The 21,848-nt window shown below is 56.3% G+C and overlaps 1 long non-coding RNA gene across 1 annotated transcript; it reads right to left on the reverse strand.

Moving 5' to 3' along the window:
* Positions 1 to 7,302: 7,302 nt before the first annotated feature.
* Positions 7,303 to 20,309, reverse strand: LOC309853539. The gene is made up of 3 exons (XR_014305805.1): positions 19,425 to 20,309; positions 10,345 to 10,568; positions 7,303 to 10,050 (listed from the first exon to the last, which is right to left on the reverse strand). It is a non-coding gene; the product is annotated as an uncharacterized lncRNA (long non-coding RNA).
* Positions 20,310 to 21,848: the final 1,539 nt, after the last annotated feature.

Genomic DNA, 21,848 nt, shown 5'->3' on the forward strand with positions numbered 1-21,848 from the left:
AGTGCTGGGCATGAAGTGCTCATCGCGTGGCCAAGGCGTCTTCCTCCAGAAGCCCATTCGAATCCCACAGGGGCCTGTTTGCCCTCATGTGATAGCAGCTTCCTTACCTCTCCGCTACTCATCATCTCGTTCACCCCCCACGATTTCCCCACACAGCCAGTCTCCGGATCGGCACTTGCAGATGAGAACGCAGGGTCGGGGACGGGACCCTTGTCCCAGGAGGATGGGACCCTTGTCCCAGGAGGTGGCTGTGGGCCAGGGCAGAGGCGAGGCGGGAGTGCGTGTGACACCAGGACCCTGTCTCTCCTTCACCACCCGTCTTGCCCCTTTTCAAAGTGAGTCAGAAGGAAGACAGCCTCCGGGGAGCCGGGAGAGGAGCAGAGAGCCTCCGTCCCGGCCGCGCATCCACTGGAGCAGCGTCATAAAAGATCACTTGGCAGAAGACGAGCAGTAAATTACGTTACCCCGAGCACACACTCCGCAATCCAAGGCATCGTCCCGGAGAAGCAGGGCGCCTGCCTCTGCGAGTGGGGCTCCGTCATAAACCACAGGACACCCCAGTACCTGTGGATGAGGCTCAGGACCCCCACGCAGTCCCAGGACCACCTCCTGGTCCCATGATGGTGGCCCTCACCCCCGTTCTGGGGGGCAGGCCTGGTTCAAACGACACCCTGCCCAGAAACCACAAGTTTATGAATCCCAGAAGTTTCGCTCGCTCAGGTCAGGCTCAGAGCTTGGCTGACGTTAGTGAAGACATTTTTCTCTGTCAGGCTATAGAACGCAGCACAGAGACGCCAGCTGTGAGGCCTCAGAACCCGGGTCTCTAATTAAAACAGTGGAAACTTAGAGATCTTCACGGATCCGTCACTGCCGCCACTGGGTGTCACAGGGAAGGCTTCGGGGCTACCCCCACCTTGTGGTCCTGTTGGTGGCCTCTGTGTGTGTGTGTGTGTGTCAGTGTGTCAGTGTGCATGTGCCTCTGTGTCAGCACGGGCGGTTGTGAATTTGTGTGTCAGCATGCACATCTGTGTGTGTCTGTGTCCCCGTGTCAGCGTGCACACGCATCTCTGTCAGTGGGCACACCCATGTGCGAGTGGGTATACCAGCATGTCAACCTCTGCATGCATATGTCTCAGTGTGTCAGTGTGTGTCCACACCAGTGAGTGTGTCAGTGTGTGCACCAGTGTCTGTGTGAATGCATGTGCATGAGTGTGCACGTGTGGGTGTGTGTCAGAGTGTGTTAGCAAGCATGTGGGTGTGTGTCTGTGCATGTGAGAGTACATGTGTGCGTGTGAATCTGTGTGCATCTGTGAGCGTATCTCAGTGTGTGTGTCAGTGTATGCCTGTGGGCGCAGGCACTGTCAATTCTATCTACTTTACAAAAGAGGAAACTGAGGCTATGTAAGCTTGGCTACCTGGTCCAGGTGGCCCAGCCCGGGGCTGAGCTGGGTGTGTACCCCAGCTTGCTCTCCACCCCTACCAGATCTGAGCTTTGCATAGACTCTGCCACCTTTAGGCGTCCAGGCCTAGGTCGGAAGTCCAAGGGAGGGACCTGGTGGTAGTTGTGAGTGAACGGCATGGGTTAGGTAGTGTAGGTATCACGTTACAGAGAGGGAAATGACACTGGGAGATTGGAGCAGATCGTGTGGGCCAGCTCCCAGCTCCTGACCCTCCCAGCTCCAGCACCTGGATCTCTTGGCCTGATGCTGCCTCTGGTCCCCAAGCCTGCTGTGCCCCACGTGCTGGCAGACCCTGAATGCTGAGGTCTGATGTCCCCAGGGGCACAAGTGCCTGAGCTCCTCCTGTCAGCCCAGTAACTCTGAGGGTGATCCGTGATTTCACAAGGGCTTGCAGTGTGGCAGAGAGACCGTCGGTAGTACTCTAATGTGTGTACGTGTCAGCAAGTGTGTGACGCACAGCAAGTGTGTTACATACAGGAGCGTGATGTAACATGAGCTAAAAACACATGGTGAAAAAGCAGCAGGGTCGAGACTGCTGAAGAATGGGGGCACCAGTTTGTACAGGGCAGTTGGGGAAGGCCTTGGAGGAGGCGCTGACGGGTGTATAGAACTAAGGGAAGTGAGTGAAGGAGCCATGAAGAGCCATGAAGCAGGCAGAAAGGAAGGGGGAAGTGGCGGTCATTGGCATCACCATCATTACCATTACCACCATCCCCGTCGTCACCATCACCACTATGACCACCACAGTCCTCCTCCTCCTCTTCATCACCACCATCACCATCATCATCTTCACTATCTGCACCACCACCATCATCATCATCACCTTCACCATCACCATCATCACCATCATCATCACCATCATCACCATCACCATCGTCACCATCATCACTATCATTACCATCATCACCATCACCACCAAACCACTGTGACCACCACAGTCCTCCTCCTCCTCTTCATCACCACCATAACCATCATCATCTTCACTATCTGCACCACCACCATCACCATCATCACCATCATCACCACCATCACCATCGTCACCATCACCATAATCACCATCATCACCACCATCACCATCATAACCATAATCATAACCATCATCATCACCATCATCACCATCACCATCGTCACCATCATTACCATCATTACCATCATCACCACCATCACCATCACCATCATCACCACCATCACCATCACCACCATCACCATCATCACCACCATCACCATCATCACCTTCGTCACCATCACCATCACCATCACCTTCGTCACCATCACCATCATTACCAGCATCACCATCACCATCGTCACCATCACCATCATCACCACCATCACCATCATCACCACCATCACCATCATCACCATCACCATCGTCACCACTGTGACCACCACCGTCACCATCACCACCATCACCACCATCACCATCACCACCATCACCATCACCATCATCACCATCATCATATCACCACCGTCACCATCATCACCATCACCATCACCATTGTCACCATCACCATCATCACCATCACTACATCACCATCACCACCATCACCATCACCATCATCACCATCACCATCGTCACCATCACCACCGTCACCATCACCACCATCATCATCACCATTGCCAACACTGTCCCCTCCACCATCACCCTCATCATCACTGACACCACCACCATCAACATACCACCATCACCCATACCACTGCTGTACTGTCATCCTCACCACCCTCGACACCATCACCGCCATTGCCATCATCACCATCAGCACCATGACATCACCGTCACCGTCAGCATCAGCATTCCCATTCTAGTTCAGTCGGCCTGGCTGGGATGAAGCCTCCGTGGATGATTCTAAAGTCTATCACTAAGGTCAGGAGCTGCCCCCACCCTAAGCTAAATCACCTTATAGGCAAAATTTCATGTTAAATTCCACATCACAAACCTCTGTGGGGTCAACTTTCTTGTTCCCCCCATTACAGAAGGAAGACAGACTTAGAATAAGGGACTTGATTAAGACCACCAGCCCAGCAGCTGTGTGGCCCAGGCGCTCACCGTCTGCCTTTGTCCCGTGTGACCCCTGAGTCCCAGATTCACACCTTCGGGACATTGGCACGTGATATACACCCCGAGGGATACTGGGGACGGGTCGAAGCTTGTTTCCAAGCCAGGACCCGCAGGTGTGCCAGCCCAGGACACCTCCACATCCCTTCTTTGTCCCAAATGTATGCTGCCTTTTGAAGAAGAGAGCCCGCTGTGCCAGGCCAAGAAGTCGATGGAGGTGATTAAGTCACCAGAGCTGCTACTGTGGCTGCTCCTTCTCACATCACTGAACCCCACTTGGTACAGCGCTCTAAGAAGCATCTTTACTAACTTTCAACAAGCATATGAGAGGGCGGCCGGTCACTTCCCTGCTTTCTCAGAGGAGCAAACCTGGGGCAGAGAAAGATTATGAAACTTGCCCAATTCACACAGCTGGTGAGTGGCAGAGTCGAGCTCATGCACCAGCTCGGACCTGGGGGGGCTCAGCTGCAGCCCCCCATGCGGCCTGGGAACCAGAGGCTCCGGGTCTAAGCAGCACCGAGCCTGGGCAAGAACCTCTTTGAGCTCGCTTCCTGCGCTGTAAATGGCGGGTCACTTGGTGCTTCCTCTGCTGACCTCAGGGTCCTCGTGAAACTAGAGCAGAAGGGATGTGGCTGTATTTTGTCAACTTCCCAGCACCGTGCACAGGCCATGTCCTGCTTTGTGGGCGACTCATGTGTGCACCTGGCCAGGCTTCTTGGCCCCCCGGTAATCTCACTCACCGGCTGTCGGGCGTCTCCGCCCCTGCTGGAGGAGGCCGTGAACAACGCACCGTCTTCAGACATCCTCTTGGTTTGGCCTGTGCTCATCTCATGCAGAGGGTAGCAGAGTCCCTGCACTCCACATGCGTCCCCCTCTGCGGTCGCCCCTCACTGCCAGGCAGGGTGGCAGGACAGGCTGGGAAGAGGTGGGCCGCAGCCCCCTACGGCTTAGTATTTCCACTTCGGGGATTCGAGAGTCATAAATAAATACATGAAGAGCAGAGACGATCATAAAAATAGAGTAAAAGAATTTGGAAGTGATGAGTTTTGAGTATCATTACCTTTATTTTTCATAATAATCTTAAGTGTGCATGATTTATTTTTAGTCACAGAAACTTTCTAAGTTGTATTAAAATTTAGTCGTGCTTACGAGCTGCTCCAGGCTGGTGCCAGCATCCCCGTGGGTAGCTCCTCTCATTCGCCCTGATTTACAGATGAGGACCCTGGAGCCAGAGAAGCGAAGTTCTCGCTCGGGGTCGCAGGCTGGGTCGGGCTTCGGCGCCTAGCCCCCGAGGATCATCACCGTGTCAGTCTTCCCGGGCATTTTGAGGATTGTTGCGTCTAGTGCACATAGGTGACCCTCTCGCACCTACTGTGCGCTCGGTCAGGGCTGGCTGCGGGCAGCGTCGTCCTCGCGATCCGTGCCGGTGATCCACGGTGCGTCACGCACAGTTTCTCCCTGGGTTGGGGCCGTGGCTCCTCCCCTGACGTGGTGAAGCGGGCACACCAAGTTACCCTGCGGCTTCTCAGTTCCTCACTCACAGATGGGAGCCAAGAGAGCTCCTCCCTCGCCAGGCCGCAGGACGCGGCGGCCCCAGAGGGCAGGCCCACGCCGGGAGCAGTCCACAGTGCGCACCGCCACGCCTGGAAACGCTCCTTGGCAGACCAGCCAGGTGAGCCGGGCTGGCGCGTCGGGGGTGGGTAGGTAAGCGTCCCAGGGGCAGCCTCCCATCCTGGCCCCTCGGGCCTTCCTGCCAGGAGGGTGTGGGCGCCAGGAAGCCAGCGGCCTGGTGGGAGCGGGCTGTCATTGTCCCGCGAGGTGAAGGCATCGCCGTGATGCTGCCCTCGGGCGCCCCCACCTCTCAGCCCTTCCTTTGAACCCTGACAGTAATCCCACACGCACACGCGGCTGCCAAGCCTGCGTGTCTGATGTCCTTTCCGGCTTTTGTAATGTCATTTCCCGTCGGGGATGGGAGATGCGCTGTTGATGTGGACGAGTCACTCGGCGCAACGCTTCTGACACACGGAGAACACGAGCACGGACGGACCTTCTGAGCAGATACCGGGGCCGGTCCAATGGCTGGGCTGGCTCGTGTCTGTCTCCCGCCTCCCCTTCCTTCTCCACCTTCGCTGGCCGCTTTGGGGGTCATCCATTCGGAACACGGAGCTGTGGGAGTCGAAATCTCACGGTGGAGGCCTGAACTGTAGGAACTGCTTGGTTCCTGGTGAATTAATTGTTGGTGATTTCAGTCGAGAATCAAATGTAAAAGGACCCCAAGAAGTCATAATGGCAAAGCCCTTAAATCTTTATAGGAATGGCAGCATTTACAGTGAAGACAGTGTGATACGATGATGCAGTTCACGTAGTACGGCATTGTAGGATACTGTCACGGTGGGACGGGGCAGGGCTCAGCAAACACTTTTGTAACGGGCAGGGAGGACCTGGTTCAGCTCTGCACCTCGTCCCGTCTCTGTCGGCTCACTCAGCGGGGCCGTCCACGCCGGAAAGCCCCCGTGGACCGTACGGTAAGGACTACGGGTGTGGCTCCCGTGAAAACACCCCCGCTTCTGGCCGCGGTCGCAGGCGGCAGGCAGATCTGGCTCACGAGCCACGGTTTGCCCGGCCCTGGCCCCGAGCACTGGCTTAGGAGTCAGAGGAGTTGAGCTGAAGCCCTGGCTCTGCTACTCACCGTGAACAGTGAGAATGCTGGGGAGCTGCTTCCTCTCTGGAGCCTCCGTGGGGCCGTCCGCAAAGTGCAGATGAGGACGGCAGGTACAAGCTCGTTGTGGAGAGGCGGAGGCGATGGTGCGTGTGAGACGCTGAACCCCATGCCGGGTGGCAGGAGGGTGCGTTCATGGGAGCTGCCCTGGCCGGGGAGGGGAGGGAGAAGGAAGAGGGTGAGGAGGAGGGTGATGAGGAGCAGGGGAGGAGGTGGGCGAGTCTCCAGCCCTCTTGGCTGTGCCCTGCCGCTGACCTGGTGGCCTGACCAAGCTCCTGCTCCTGCCTGGCTTCAGTTTTGTCACCTGCCAAGTGAGGTTGGACTGGGGGATGCCCAGGCTTCCTTTCCACTCAGTGCCCCTGGGACCCTGCAGGTTCCTCCGTGTGGCCGAATCCCACAGGGGACTCTATCTAGACGGGTGCTGCTTTCGCCATTTCACCGTGGGCACGGCACGGAGCCACGGGCTGCAGTCGCCCGAAAGCCGGGGCTCTGCTGGAGAGCCCGTGCGCGGCCCTGGGAGCTTGGGAGAGCCACTCGGTCGTCTCGGCTTTCCCCCAGAGACCCTGCAGCAGCCTCTCCAAGCAGGGTGACACTGAAGCGGTGTGGGCGGGGACAATCGTGTCAGCCACCCTCCTGGGGGTCCCCCTTGGGACAAAGTCCGATCTGGCCACGGTCACTGCAGCATCCCCCCAGAACGTATGTCCACATCCCGGCTCCCAGAACCCGTCAACTGGGTCTTCACAGATGTAAACAAGGAAGGGACCTGGAGATGAGATCAGCCTGGATTTGGGCTGTGCCCTGCGCCCCAGGACACACGTGCTTGCATGACACACAGGAGACACACAGACGCAGGGGAGGCCCCGTGAGGACAAAGGCAGGGGTGGAGGAGCTTGGCCATGAGCAGAGGCTGGAAGAGGCAGGAAGGACCCCCCAGCCCGGAGCCTTCACAAGGAGTGTGACCCTGCAACACCCTGATGGTGGACCCCCGCCTCCAGCACTGTCGGAGAAGAATCGTGTGTGGTTTTTAAGCCCCCCGTTTGCGGCCGTCCCTGGTGGCAGCCGAAGGACACTGACCCCGTCACCAAGTGCGGCGTGGCCGCGGACGGTGAGGCCCAGATTCTCCTTCGGAGCCAGCCACGCCTCCAGCATGACAGTCGCTCGTGTCCCCTGAGGAAATGCCATCTCCTGATCAGTAGAAATATCTTTCCAGTGGAGGCACTGCAGGTCCGAACTTGTTAATGAGGTCCGGGTCCCGTTTCAATTCCCGGGTCAGCGCTGGGGCAGAAAGGATGTTCCGAGGCCAAGGAGTGCAGCCAAGAGCGCGCCGAGCCCAGCAGGGACTTCTGTGTATGCGCATGTGCGTGCGCGTGTGCGTGCGCGTGTGTATGTGTGTGCCCGCACCGACACGTTAGTGCTTTTTTGATAAGGATCAAAAACACGCTTGAAAAAGTTATGAAACCATGGTGTATTGCAAAGTGCGAGACAGCACTCCGGGTTACAATCCGTTCCCTTCCCTCCTCTGTCGTTTTGTCACGCAGGCTTTGTCATTCATTCTTTTTTGGTTGACAGATTCTTACGAGTGGGGCCCCGGGGGCCTGGGGGGAAGCCCATCTGATTTCCCCACTTTGGAACGTTAGTTAATTCCGCTTTCTGTGCTCCGTTTCCTCATTTAAAAATGGAGCCCGTGCAGGGCTCACCGGCGTCCCGAGGATGAAGGCGAAGCCGCTCCTCCGGGATCCCGTGCGGCGCCCGCCCCGCAGGTGTCTTGTCTGCTCCCTGCCCTGGCCTTGAGGTTAGGGCGAGCGCGACACAGCAGGCTGAAGTGACGCCTCGGTGTTTTCCCACGTGTGTGCTGAATGTGTGCAGCATTGCTGGGCAATGAGACATCTTGGCATAGTTTTTAGATGAATTGATATTTACCCCCTCAGGCACCAAAGGATCCCCTGCTCCAGTGCCCTCAGACAAAACAAAATAAACGAAATCCAAACTCACCTCTGATGAAAATGACTCTAACCCGGGACCTCTCAGCCACGACTGGACTGGGAATGGTTTGCTTACAGCCGGTGTCTCGGCCTGGCAAAGGGTTCAGGCCAGGAGAGGATGCGGGGTGGCAGGGGGGTGGGGGGCGCGTCCTATTTCCCTCCTCCCTGGACCAGACACGTCCACCGGCCTAAAGCGGATGAGGCTCCTGGCGGATGAAGACTCCGCTCTATCACTGGCGGGGCTCAGCGTTGGGGTTAGACCCACCTTGGCAGTCATTTAGAAACTTCTGTGAGCCCCCGTGTCTGTCTGCGAAGGGTTTAACTGGAAGAGCCCCACAGAGCTGCTGGAGGGGCTACGGGAGACGGGCGTCGGAGAGCAGTGGGAACAGGGATGGGCCTCCCTGCCCTCCTTTTATCCGTATCCTAACAGGCTGTCTGATACCTGCCAGCGCTGTAGTGAGCCCTCCATCGGGGGAAGCATTCAAGCTCAGAGGTGGGCACGGGTATAAAGAAGAGTGCTGCCCTGAGGACTTCGAGGTCCCGTCCTTCTAGAGACTCTCTCACATTGTCAGACGCTGCTGAGCCGAGCCCCCTTGGTGGCTGAGCCCGGGTATGCACAGAGCTCCAGCCTTTTCCAGCGCCGCCTCCACGCATGTCCACGGGGACCGTCCACGCGGGCCCGAGGCCGTAGCCTGAAACTCTGTCCTGCCCATTCTACGCTAGAGTCCCTTCAAAATGGTGCTCGCTACTACCCAGAAGTTAGCAAGTTTATTTTACAATATTTTGCTGTATTGGGGTCACTTTAAAACTTGCCAGCCTTGCTTGAAAAGCTCTTAATCCCAGAGCGCCCGCTCTCCCATCTGTGGCACAGCTCCCTGGAGGAGAGGCTCTCGGCCTTGGCCCTCTCCACAGGACACCCCCTCGGATCCCAAGTTTGAAACTTTTTTTGCTACCAGATGATGATAACAGCTTCCTCGTTCTTTATCCATGACTCGAACTGTGGCAGCCAATCAGACCATGAGATAATCAGCACGCCTGCTTCCCAAAGCAGTGAAACTTGACCTTCCTGTCACTCTGATTTTGACTCGTGTGCGATTTCTATTAGGTTTTGTGAAATTATGAAAATAGCTCCCGGGTCACCAGCGTGACGTGCTCAGAATGATGGAGAGGCAGCCCACCGCCTGCCTGGGCTTCCTGCCGGGCTTTTGGGAGGCCCTGGGGACGCAGGCTGCGGATGCGAATGCCCAGCTCATGTGGGGGGCTTCTTGGTCCTGGGGCGAGGAGGGGGCGCTGTGTGCAGCCTCCAGCATTTACGGAACAAGGACGTGAGAGAGATACTAGAGCCACAGAAAGACAGGGAGGACAGCATGGCTGGGGACCGTTGGGTGTGAAGTCACGGGGGGTGGCGTTTCAATGGGGCCTTGATACAGGAGGAGGAGTTCAAGCGAGGAAAGGCGTTTCCAACAGAGGGAACGGCATGTGCGAAGGCTGGGAAGACCGGCAGGGCGTGGAGAGCTGGGAGCCAGGGAGAGAGGGACAGGTGGGTGGGAGTTGGATTATACACGCCCTGGCGACTCATGCTCACAGGTCCAGGGGTCTCCGGCAGAGTCTTCGGTGAAGGCTGTCGGCTCCGAACCTGCCGTCCCCAGCAGGCGTGGCTCCAAGCACCGCTGTGGCGGTGTCCGTCCTCTTTACAGAAACTCCGGCTCCTCCGAGCGTTTTGTTTTTGAAGCGCTGACTCTCTGAGCTGCGTAATTAGAAAGTCCCTTTTGGCTCTGTCTCCATCTCAGGGGAAAGATCCCCTTCTTGACCTTGGTGGGAGCTCGGTTCTTGCAGCTGTAAGTAATGGGGTTTCCTGGGCTCAGGAAGCCGGGATTTGCCAGAGGAACACATGGGGAAAAGGAGGATGTGGGTCCTCCCGTGGAAAGGGCCCGGGTGTGTTTTCTGGGATGGAGGTTTGTGTGCAAGCGTGCACCTGGAGTTAGCATGTGGGGGCAGTGGCGCAGGACGTGGGGTGGGCAGACAGAGGGGTGAGCGGAGATGCGGGAGCCCTGGGCCTCGGGGGGCCCTGCAGAGCTGCCCTCGTCCTCGGAGGCTGGGGCTAGGGTCAGAGATTGCCCAGGTCCTCACCTGAGCGTGGGCGCCACGCCTTGTGCCATGCTGGCCGGCAAGCTGCGCGGCTCTTCGCTTTGGGACGCGGCGGCCAGCTGTGGTCAGATGCCACAAAGGCGGAGAGGGCGTCCTGGGTCAGGGCAAGGGCACAGACCACGGGCCCCTTCCGAAGACAGCTGCCGTGTGGGATGGGCTCAAGGCTTGCTAGTGAGGTGCAGCGTTCCAGACTTTCCTGCCTGACCCTAGAAACGGCAAGGGCAGTACACTTAGAAGCGGGTCACATTTAGTACATCTGGGAAATAGCTCAGGCTTTTTTTTAATATTAAAAAAATTTTCTTTGCCGGGGATGGGGGTGCCTGGGTGGCTCAGTCGTTGAGCGTCTGCCTTTAGCTCAGGTCATGATCCCAGGGTCCTGGGATCGAGTCCTGCCTCAGGCTTTCTGCTCAGCAGGGAGCCTGCTTCTCCCTCTCCCACTCCTCCTGCTTGTGTTCCCTCTCTCACTGTCTCTCTCTCTCTCTCTCTCTCTCTGTCAAATAAATAAATAAAAATCTTTAAAAAAAAATAGTAAATTTAATGCAGTGAGTTTCAGGTGTCCGACGTCGTGACTCAACACTCCTGTCCAACACCTGGTTCTCAGCACGACAAGCACACCCCTTCGTCCCCATCCCTGGTCCCCCCACCCCCCATCGCCCCCCATCTCCCCTCTGGTGACCAGCAGCCTGTTCTCTAGGTCTGCTTCTTGGTTTGTGTATGTGTGTGTCTTTCTCCTTTGCTCATTTGTTTAGTTTCTTAAATTCCATGTAAATGAAGTCACGGTATTTGTCTTTCTCTGACTTACACCACTTGCATTATATGCTCTAGTTCCTGGTGTTGCAAATGGCAAGATACTGTTCTTTTTGATGGCTGAGTAGTGTTCCACTGTATCCACACACCCATCGTCTTTTATCCGGCCATCAGTCTGAGGGACACTTGGGCCGCTTCCGTGTCTTAGCTGTCCCTGATAATGCTGCTGGGAACACTGGGGCGCACGCATCTGAATCAGGATTTTTGTGTCCTTTAGGTGAATACGTCGTGGTACCCTTGCTGGGGCAGAGGGGGCTCTAGTTTTAACTTTAGGAGGAGCCCCACACTGTATTCCAGAGTGGTGCACTATTTTGCATTCCCACCAACATGTAAGAGGGCTCCCCTTTCTCCGCATCCTTGCCAGCATCTGTCGTTCCCAGAGTTAATTTTACCCATTCGGACTGACGTAGGAGGTATCTATCTCATCGTGGTTTTGATTTGTGTTTCACCGATGCCGAACGACGTGGAGCATCTTTTCATGCGTCTCTTGGAGAAGTATCTGTTCAAGTCTTCTGGCCATTTTCTAACGGGATTATTGGCTTGTTAGGTGTTGAGTTTTGTAAGTTCCTTAGAGATCTTGGATACTAGCCTGTCATCTGGTAGGTCACTGGCAAGTATCTCTCCCATTCTGTAAGCTGCCTTATGCTTCCGCTGACTGCTTCCTCCACTGCGCAGACACTCTTTATTCTGATGTCCCAACAGTTCATGTTGGCTTCTGTTTCCTCGCCTCCAGAAACACATCCAGGAAACCTTGCTACAGCCAATGTCGGAGAAATTACCGCCTGTGCTCTCCCCTAGGATTTTTATGGTTTCGGGTCTCGTATTTAGGTCTTTTATCTGTTTTGGATTTGGTTTTGCGTACGGTGTAAGAAAATGGTCCAGGCTCCTTCCTCCTCGAGTGGCTGCTCCCTTTCCCCAAAACTGTCTGTTGAAGAGACTGTCTTTTCCCCACGGCGTGTCTTGTGGATTCATTTCTGAGTTTTCTCTTCTGTCCCATTGATCTTTGCGTGCCTTTTTGTGCCAGTACCAGACGGTGTTGATCACCGCAGCTCTGTGACAGAGCCTGAAGTCCAGAGTGGTGATGCCTCCAGTACTTCTCTCCCAAGTTGGAGTTGCCCCTCGCATACTTGCTGGCTGAAAGCCAGTCCCTTACCGGAGGCCTGTGGCAGAGAGGGCCGTCCCCACCAGCCATTTGGTCCCACGTGCTTCCCGACCTGCAGCTGCAAAGCGGGTCCTCAGTCACCAGGGATGACTGGTTCTGGCCAGTGGCAAGGGAGCACACGGAGCGACACCGCAGCCAGGGGCGGGCCGCAGGAGGCCCTGGGGTACTTCTCATGCTGGTCTCCCCGCTGCTTGGAAGCCTTGCAGCTGCGAGGCGGTGGTGTTGCTGAGAACGTGGGTTCCCGCATGAGCACCGGGCGCCCAGCCCCCCTGACCGACCCTCACTGGACGTGATCGTGAGCAAGAAAGAAGCCGATGCTGTGTTGCGCCGGGGACGCTGGGGATTAATTTGTTCCTAAAGCATGATCTGGCCCATCTGGACTAACAGAGAAATTGATGCCAGAAGGGGCTGTTGGTATCAGAACATCCTGGAACACGCAGCATTGGCTCAGCAGTCAGCGGACGAGGAGCTACACCGGCGCTGGAGACGTGGGACCTGTGATCTGCGGGCGCAGATGTCTGGTAAAACCCGCAGGAACTTGGCCAACATGAGGAACCTGCGTCTTTCGAGAAAGAGGTTGTGGCGTAGCACAAAGCACGGACGCTGGGACTGGCCCCCCTGGCAAAGTACGATACAGAAGAGACAAGCTCAGGAAACGAGAGGGAGTCAGTGCAGCCCTGCCGAGCCGGACGCCGCTCGCCGCAGCGGCACAAAGAGCAAAGCTGGCGGAGCTCGGAGAGACAGAGATCCGGGAAGCCCTCGTAAACTGATTTTGGCTAATTATATTTTCTCGAGGCCAAGTGCAGATGAGTGGTGCGCTACTCCGTAAATCCTTTCGGTCGGGTGGAGTGACTCATGGCAGAGATTAATGGCGAGACCCTCCCAAAGAAGCCCGACAAGTTCCAGAAAGAGAAGACGAGGACGGAGCAGAGAAATGTGTCCTCGGGAGCACCGCGTCTTCAAGTGCAGGCGGGCATGTTCATTGGCTCACGAGGCTGACAGCAATCAGATAGATGAGAAGCCTCTTGGCTTTCTCATGAGGGTTTTCCTGCCAACAAAAGGCTGGGTCCCCAACCTTCTATAGGCAGAAGGTGGCCTAGAATGTGGTACAGCCCTGAAGGGGGGACGTCCCTCTTGGGGGGATCCCTTTGGGGGCCCAGATGCTGAGAGGCAGGGAAGAGCTTCCCAGGGGCCGCGGAGAAGCAAGGGCAGGGAGCTCTGGTCGGGACATGTCGCCCACCCAGCTCAGCATCCTCCGGGGCCACCCCCCCCCGGGTTTGAGCACCTCCTGAGATGGCCCCTTCTTTCCGAACGGCAAGGGTGTGGAGATGGAAAGGTTTGTGGCGGTGACTGCGAGGGCAGAGGGTTTTCTCTGAGCCGATGACATGCTCTCAGGCTGGCCGTGTGAATGGCTCCTTAGCCTCTCGGAGCCCCAGCCGCTGCCTCCGGGTCACATGGGCCGGAAGCCGCGCCCTGCCCACCGCTGCCGCCGGTGAAGGTGGACGGCAGGAATCCGCTCGGCACCCTGCGCAGGTCCGGTGGACGAGGAGCTTGGCGCTTGTCTTGCTGCTGTTGCTTGTACCTTCTGTGGAACAGAGAAGCGAGTCCAGAGAAGCGAGATGATTGTCACAGGGGCTCCAAGGCCAGCCCTTCCCGGCCCTCCCTGCCAGATTCCGGCCACCAGCCGGGCTGGCAAGGTGGGCCTGGCTCGCTGGGCCAGTGGCACCTTCCCTGGGATCCAAGTCAGGCTTGGCCGTGGGGCTGCTGCAGTCCCCGTGCCGAGGCGGCCCTTCAGCAGGCCTGCCCTGTGGTTTGGAGAAACACATGGTGCGCTGAGTGCTTAATCCTAAAACAACGAGAGTTTTCTCTGTTTTAAGGGGCAATGACAGGAAGCTGGCAACGTGGCAGAACTCGCCACACACGTCCTGGGCTCGTTCTGGGGGTGCAGGGAGATGTGGCCTGTGAGGCAGGGCTGGGTGGGTTCTGGGGTTGGCCTCTTCCCTCTGGGCTCAGGCTGGGCTCGTGCTGGGCTCATGCTGGGCACAGGGCCCACCCAAGCCCAGCCCTGTGCCAAGAACTCCCTTCCAGGTCCCATCTCACTAAGCTCACCGACATGGGACAAGCTGGACCCACCTAGTGTTTGAGCCCCATCCCCTCAAAGGGGGGCACATGACAAGAGATGGTAGCAGTGACCCTGGGCCGTGGCGGGGGCTTTTAGCTCTGCCTGTCTGAGTCTCAGAGCTGCACAACGACAGCGTGGGGAGCCGGACCCGCGTGGTTTCATGGGGTCTCTCCTGCCCTGCCTGGAGCCGCCACCCAGTCCTCTCCCTGCCCCGCCGGCCGTTCCCCACCCCACCTGGCCGGAGCATGCCCCGTGTCCAGCGTGCCCCTTCTCCCCTTGAAATGTCCCACCTCTGCCACCCTGCTGGCTAGCATGGGCCGGCCTGAGCGCAGGTGTCTGGTCGGTGAAGTCATGGCTAACGAGAAGAAACAGTCGTGTCTGAGCGTCCGTTGCGAGGACAAGGCTGCGTCTGCTGCGGCACCGCCTAACAGCCAGCCCCGGGAACATTTACCAGGGAAAGGACAGTCCGGGAACATGCGGGGGGTGGGCAGCTCTCCAGCACGGCCGCGGGAGGGACTGCGGCACCATGACTGGCTCCCGCGCACAGAGGACCCGCACGCAGCTTCTCAGGCGGTCCTAACTCTTCCGCTCCCCGTCACATTCCGTTCTAGCCAATGCCCTGTTACTTGTGTCGCAAAATGCTGGATTCTGCCGGCGGCACCGATGTCGCAGCCTGCTGCAGGGTGGAGGCCTGTGGTGCAGGGGACACAGTGTCACAGGGCGAGCGGCTGACCCCCCCACCCGATTCTAATTCCGTCGAGAGAACTGCACGCGGGCGCACGAGGTAGCCTCCTGAGAGCTTGCAGCCGGAGCTGCGGCTGGGCCCCGGCTTCTGCCCCTCCTGAGCGCCCTGCTGCCACGCCTCCCAGGGCGGCCCCTGTGCCCCAGGAGCTGCTTGTACAGTCCAAGCCTGGAAAGGCTTAGCACTGGTTGGTCCAAATTTCATTTTCTCAGATCAGGACATTGTAGCTCAGAGAGAGGAGGAACTTGCCCAGAGTCACTCAGCTACTTGGGGGTCGGAGGATCCCTTGCACATCGAGGCCGTGGCCCCGGTTCCTGAGGCCTCAGCCCTAGTCTGCCTCCGTGAGCCTCTTCGTGGTGAACCTCGAGCCTTGGTCCTTGGCCCCGATGTCAGCCCTGTCCCGGGGCCGGCTCCTGCGTCTGCTGGCTCCCTGCAGAGCAGCTGGGGGCCTTCTCAGCGGCGAGGGCGGCTGTGCCCGCACAAAGATCTCGCGTCTTTGATGACCACAGTGCTCGGTGCTGATTGACAAACGAGCTGGTACCTGAGCCGCTCAAGCAGAATAATGACACCGAGTGTCAGCCTGAGGGCCGGCGGGGCAGCCCAGATAAACACAGAAGGCCCGGATGGTCTGGGGGCAGCCTGTGGGCCTCTGGGGCTCGGGGTCTTCATGCAGGACGAGAATCAGTCACTCCTGAGCGCTGTGTCCGGGCCTGCACCAGCATGCTGGGTGGTCCCGGGCTGGCCGCTTGTCAGCTCCTGCTTCTCCCACATCTCCGTCCGCCGCGGCCACAGTTCCCGCCTGTCAATCACTCAGCAGCTCAAGTAGTTACCGAGCCAGACACTGCCCCAGGCTAACAATAATAACCGCGGCGGCCAGGACAACAGTAATAGTAAGATCCTGAAAGCACCAGAGTTCCTATTTAATTGAATCCTCAGAGCCACTTTGTGAAACAGATACTATTTTATCACAAATAGATCAGAAGATCAGAAGTTATTGATCAGAAGCCTGGGTTACAGAGAGATGAAGCAGTTTACTCACTGCCACACGGTAAGTGTTGGCGGCAGGATTCATGAACTCGGGAGCACATCTGTCTGGCTCTAGACCAGTGACGGACACGGGGGAGAAAGTACAGATCTTGCCCTCCAGGCTTGCTTGCTCTTAGAAGGGGACACAAGAAGAAACTGTTTGTTTTCCTCCACTGGACACTGTGACAGCTGCAAGAGATAGCTGGAACAATGGCAACCATTTTGTGATACGGAGGAAAAAGCTGACATGTGAAGGACGGAAGAGCAGCAAGAGGGAAGAACATGTGTTTCGGATGATGACACCCAGTTAACCATCTCCAGCCTCCCAATTTCGTTTCCTACAGGAAAAAAATATATATTTTTTCCTTATTGTATAAACTGCCTTGACTGGGTTTCAGCTTCTTGGAGCCAGGCACCTCCTATCTGGTTGATAGTCTAAGGAGGGGCCCTCCCACAGGGAAACTTCCCCGACCAGTGTCAGTGCTCAGAGAGTGGGGGTGATTATGATGCAGATGATGGTGGTGGCGAGAGCAAGAGCGTGGTTCTGCTCTTCCTACCAGTGTGGAAGCCCTGGCTTCTAGAGAACACAGGCTCAGCATTTCCAGCCCATTTCCTTTCAGGCTTGAAGAAGATGATCTCAGGAAAGGTGAGGCATGACAAGGAGCGCCGCTTTGAGTCACCTCGGAACGCTAATTTCTGCTCTTTTCCTCATCCAAGTAGCAGCCACATCCTGAATCTTGGCACACGTTGGGCCAGGTTGGGCTTCTATCTGTGTTGGCACATCCGACCCTCAAGGCCATCCTGTGACATAGGCACCATCCTTATTCTCTTTTTACAGATGGGGAGGTCCAGAGATGCTGAGCAGTTTATCCCCCCAAATGCAGGAGGAACTGTTGAAGCCAGTATTTAAATTCCGGTTTGGCAAATTTAATCTGGAGAGTGGGGGGAAACGGGAGTGTTCATCAGAGCCCAGGGGGTGCACATCCCTGTGGTCTTGGAGATAGCCACATGTGCACAGATGTGGCCCAGAAATCTTTCCTCAGAAAATCCTTCCTGTAGCAGGAAAAGTGCCAGTCTGTAAGGATACGTTTATAAGGATATCTGTTACGGCACCGTGTGGTGTGGAAGCCAAAAACCAGACGAACAGACCAAGCAACCTGGACACAAACAGAACATCCCTCCGTAGGGAGGGGTGAACCGCGGCCCACCCGAGCTATGGGGCATCAGCAGCTGATGAAGGAGGCGGGAGTGGGGGAACTTTAGGGGGGCCACTCTGTGAGGAGAAAAATAAACTGATATGAGCAGTGATGTTTTTGGTTTCATCTCACTTGGGTAAAAAACAGGGATGGAATCTCCATTTGGGCATACATGGTTGTATTTGATTGTGTCAGCATAGGACAGGCATGGCAGCCAGTGTGCCACACTGCTCACACACGGGGAGCAGAAGCGAAGCAGGAGGAGTGCGGAAAGCATTACCAAACTTTAGTCCTTTAACGAAATGCATCACCAGGCCTTAGACATATGGAGAAACCAAACAGTGAACCATGCGCCCTTTCTTTGGATGACTCCTACTAATGCTCCCTAAGTAAATGTGGTGTATGTGGGTGGTGGGCAGAATGCATGTGGCTCCCTGACCTCTCCCCACTCCCCACAGCCACACCTTTGGGCTCCCCTCCTCTTGATGGTGCACACAACCCGTGTCCTGCTTCTGACCTATAGTATATGGCAAGGGTGAGACCTGCTTGTGATCCACAGCATATGGCAAAGGTGAGAGATTTTGCAGATGTAATTAAACTTGACACTGAGCTGATTCTGACTTGATCAAAAGGACGATTCTCTTGGGTGGGCCTAGATTAATCAGGTGAGAGCTTATAAAAGACTGAGACACTCTTTGATGTCAAAGACTCTCCTACTGGCCTTGAAGTTGCAAGCCGTCATGGGCTCCACAACTGAGAAAAAAAAAAAATTCTACCAAAAACCTGAGGGAGCTCAGAAGGAAATCCTTCCTAGTTGAGGCTCTGATGAGACCACCACCCAGAGGGCACCCTGATTCAGCCTTGCGACACCTCGAGCAGAGGACCCAGTGAAGCTGTGCCCAGATTCCTGACCCTCAGAAACTGCGTACGTGTGTGTTGTTTTAAACCACTAAGTTTGTAGTAAATTGTTACACAGTAACAGAAATATAATGCAAAGCCCACAGCTAGAAAATTGGAACAGTACAGAAGAGAATCACATGCAAAATTGAGGTCCAGCCCCTCTTCATGCCCAGTCTCGCTGTGGTGTCTGATGCTCCTTGAAGAACATCTTTCATGTGCAAGGGGGCCTCAGTGCTGGGAAGAGGGGTTAGTGTTGTTTTCAAGTATATATAAATGATCCCCCCGCCCCGCAGCCCATCTCCCGTGGTAGAATATGTAGTATGCCCTCTCTTAAATCTTGCTTGTTCTCATTTAACCCTTTTTTAATCAGCCCCTCTCCAACCCCCGCCCCCACGCTGTCAGTACCTCCTGAATTCTCTTTCTCTGATAAAAACGGATCTGAGCACATCTTTTCTTCCACTCTTTCTGGACATGTGGACCAACCGTCCCTGTTCCAATTTCTGACGGGTGAAGGTTTGGCAGAACCACAGATAACTCGGGTCTCTGAAAATGATTAGGTCAGCTAATGGATGCTTAGAGCCTGTAAAATTCACAAGGCTGTCAAATCATTTCCAGACACAGGAGGGACGAGCAGCAGAAGGGCTGGGAGCCTTGGCGGGGGTGGGGGGGAGGAAGATGCTTTACGGAGGCTGGGGACAGAGGGATGAGTGGCCCCTCTCTGCCTTTGGGGCATTTTGGCAATTTGAATGTATTTTATTGGATTTTGTCATTATAAAAGGACCATATGATTCTTTAACAAGGCCAGTGATTCAGAGGTAGATACATGAAAAGATGAGCTAGGAATGTGCCCACGGATGCCCTGGGGAAAGGTGGTGCCCCAAGGTGTGGGTTCAGGAGCGTCAGTGCAGCCTTGTTTTGTGACCACCCCAAACAGCCCCCCCAATGAGAACTGAAAGAGCATGAGTTCGATAAAGCGCAGCGTGTGCATGTGCTGAGAGTGCCAGGCGGCTGTTAGAAACAAAAACTTGGTGGAGTGTTGATGTGTCAGAATGACACAGAACGAACAGTCCCTAACCACGGGCAATGACACAGATGAATCCCACCTACCTGGCATTGAGCAAACCCGGCCACACGCTATATGATTTCATTTGCACGAAAGCATAAACACGGGCCAAGCAAACTGTGCCATTGAAGTCAGGGGAGATTACCGCTGCTGGAAGGGGGGGTATGCGGAGTGGGGGAGTTCTGGGGACCAGGAACGTTTCTCGGTGTGGTCGAGTTCCCCGGGTGTGTTCAGCTGGTAAAAATCCGTCCTGCTCCACATCTGTGACTCCTGCACGTCTGGGTAGGTGTGCTAGACCTCGCTTAGAAGTGTGAAACTCAGTTCCTCCTGTCATTGACAAAATGTGACCACGTTTGTGTTTCAAACGTAGCCCGTCGTCACAAGAGGATACGTTTAGAAATCCAGCAAAATATGGTTTATGAATGATTTGAAGTCAAAAATGAAATGCAGGCGACCTTTGCACAACAAAAGCTTGAACTGCATGGGTGTGGGTCTATGTGGATTTTTTCCCATAAATACAATCCGGTACTGAAAATGTGTTTTCTCTTCCTTGTAATTTTCTTAATAATGTTTTCTTCTCTGTAGCTTACTTTGTTGCAAGAATACAGTATACAGCGCATACAACACACAAAACATGTGTGAGTCGCCTGTTTACGTTATGGGTAAGGCTTCCAGGCAGCAGCAGGCTGTTGGCCAAGTTTTAGGGGGAGCCAAAAGTTACACACGCGTTTTTGGCTGTTTGGGGGTGGTCGGCATCCCTAACCCCTCGTTGTTCAAGGGTCAACTCCAGCTTTGTTTTAAGTCAGTGAAGCCGATTCAGGAGGCCAGAGGCAACGAATGAAGGAGAGCTGTGGGGTGCAGTGCTGCGTGGAGAGCTGTGGGGTGCCGTGCTGCGTGGGACCAGAGCCACAGCCCTCTGTGCTGCAGCGGATGGGGAGGAGGCAGGATGCAGGCAGCGCCGGTCTCCTAGCAACGACCTCCGGCTCACACCTCATTGGCCAGAGTGCGGTCACATGACCATCTCTAGCTGCAAGGGAGCCTGGGAATGCTGGTCTTTTGCTGAGTCCTATGGTGAGGGGAGAAGGACAGGACGGATCTTGAGAGCGGGGGCTCCGTACCCATAAGGGGCAAGACTCACCCAACCAGCCCACTTTTAGAGAGTCAAGGCTTCAAGGAAGGAGGACGCCTCCTGCTTTGAAGACCGGGATACCCAGGGCCTGTGCCCGCCTTGGCTGGCCGCCTGGTGTTTATGGCCGCACGACGCAGGGTCACTGGGAATTAAGGCAATTACGGGCAATTACGGGCAATTAAGGCGAGGAGGAAGAGGAAACTGCCATTTCTCAAGTACTTCCCGTATGTGGGGCAGAGTGCTTCCGCCGGGCCGCACGCCACCCCGCGAGTGGGGACTTGGGGCCCATATTGCAGACGAGGTGAGCGTGGCCTGGGGCTCCTTTCCCCCGTGGGGTGCACGTGTGCCGTGCGCCTGGCCTCTGTCCCCCTCGGGCACTTCGGGAAGCACTCCTGTTTGGCACAGATGAGGAAGGAAGGCCAGAGAGCTTCGCCAGGCGCTCGCGGCGGACGGGACAGTCCTGACTGCGCGGCTGCCCGGCTCTTGCAGCCCCCCAGCGCCTCCTGACCACGGCTCCCTGGCAGGTCCAGACTGCAGCAGGTATTTGGCACGCTAGAATATTCTGGAAGGAAGCTTTCCCTGTTTATCCATTCATCCCAGCTCCACGGGGCCACTCCTCGGCCCCTTGAACCATGGGAGCCCACGTTCTGCGCTGACGAGGAACTCCAAATTCCCTAATGCAGCCGGTCCTCGCGAGATATCCGGGGCAGCCCACAAGGTCCCCTTTGGAGACCTGGGACGCTTGGTTCATGGCAGGGATGCCGTGCGCCCCGTGGGGCTGCCTGAGGTCCCGGTTGTCATGGCGGCACGCTTGGTGCTGCCCGCACAGCCCTCCCTGCCGAAGGGAGCGGCTCCCGCAGCCCGGCCCGCAGTGTCCGCAGGCTGGCCGTGTGCTGGGTGCTCCTCACTGAGGAGACAGTTCAGGAAAGCCAACCGTCTGGCTCTGTTACCTTCGCTGCTTTTCCAAAGGGCCCTGTTTTCCACCGGCATCCTGCCCCAGCCCCTCGTGGGTTGATACAGATTACACAAAGGAGGCAGCTCTTTCTGACATGATGTATGGGCCCCCAGCGAGGGGTCCGTACATCTATCTCCGCAAGACCCTGTCCTTGGGCCAGGTATCGCTGGGGTCATGGCCTCGGGAAGGTCCCCAGAGGTCAGATAAGGAGGATGTTGAGTCTGTCAGGGATTCCTCGGCTGCACAGACCCCGCATGCTGGGGCTCTGCTCCAGGAATTAGTGAGACTTGTCATGGGGTCAGTGAGGGTGGGGAGGGGGCATGCTCGCTGAGGTCACAGGGTCACTGCCTCAGTGACAGAGTGCCTTAAGGCTAATGGGGATGT

The sequence above is a fragment of the Mustela nivalis genome (genome assembly GCF_964662115.1).
Source record: "Mustela nivalis genome assembly, chromosome: 18".
Lineage (NCBI taxonomy): Eukaryota > Metazoa > Chordata > Mammalia > Carnivora > Mustelidae > Mustela > Mustela nivalis.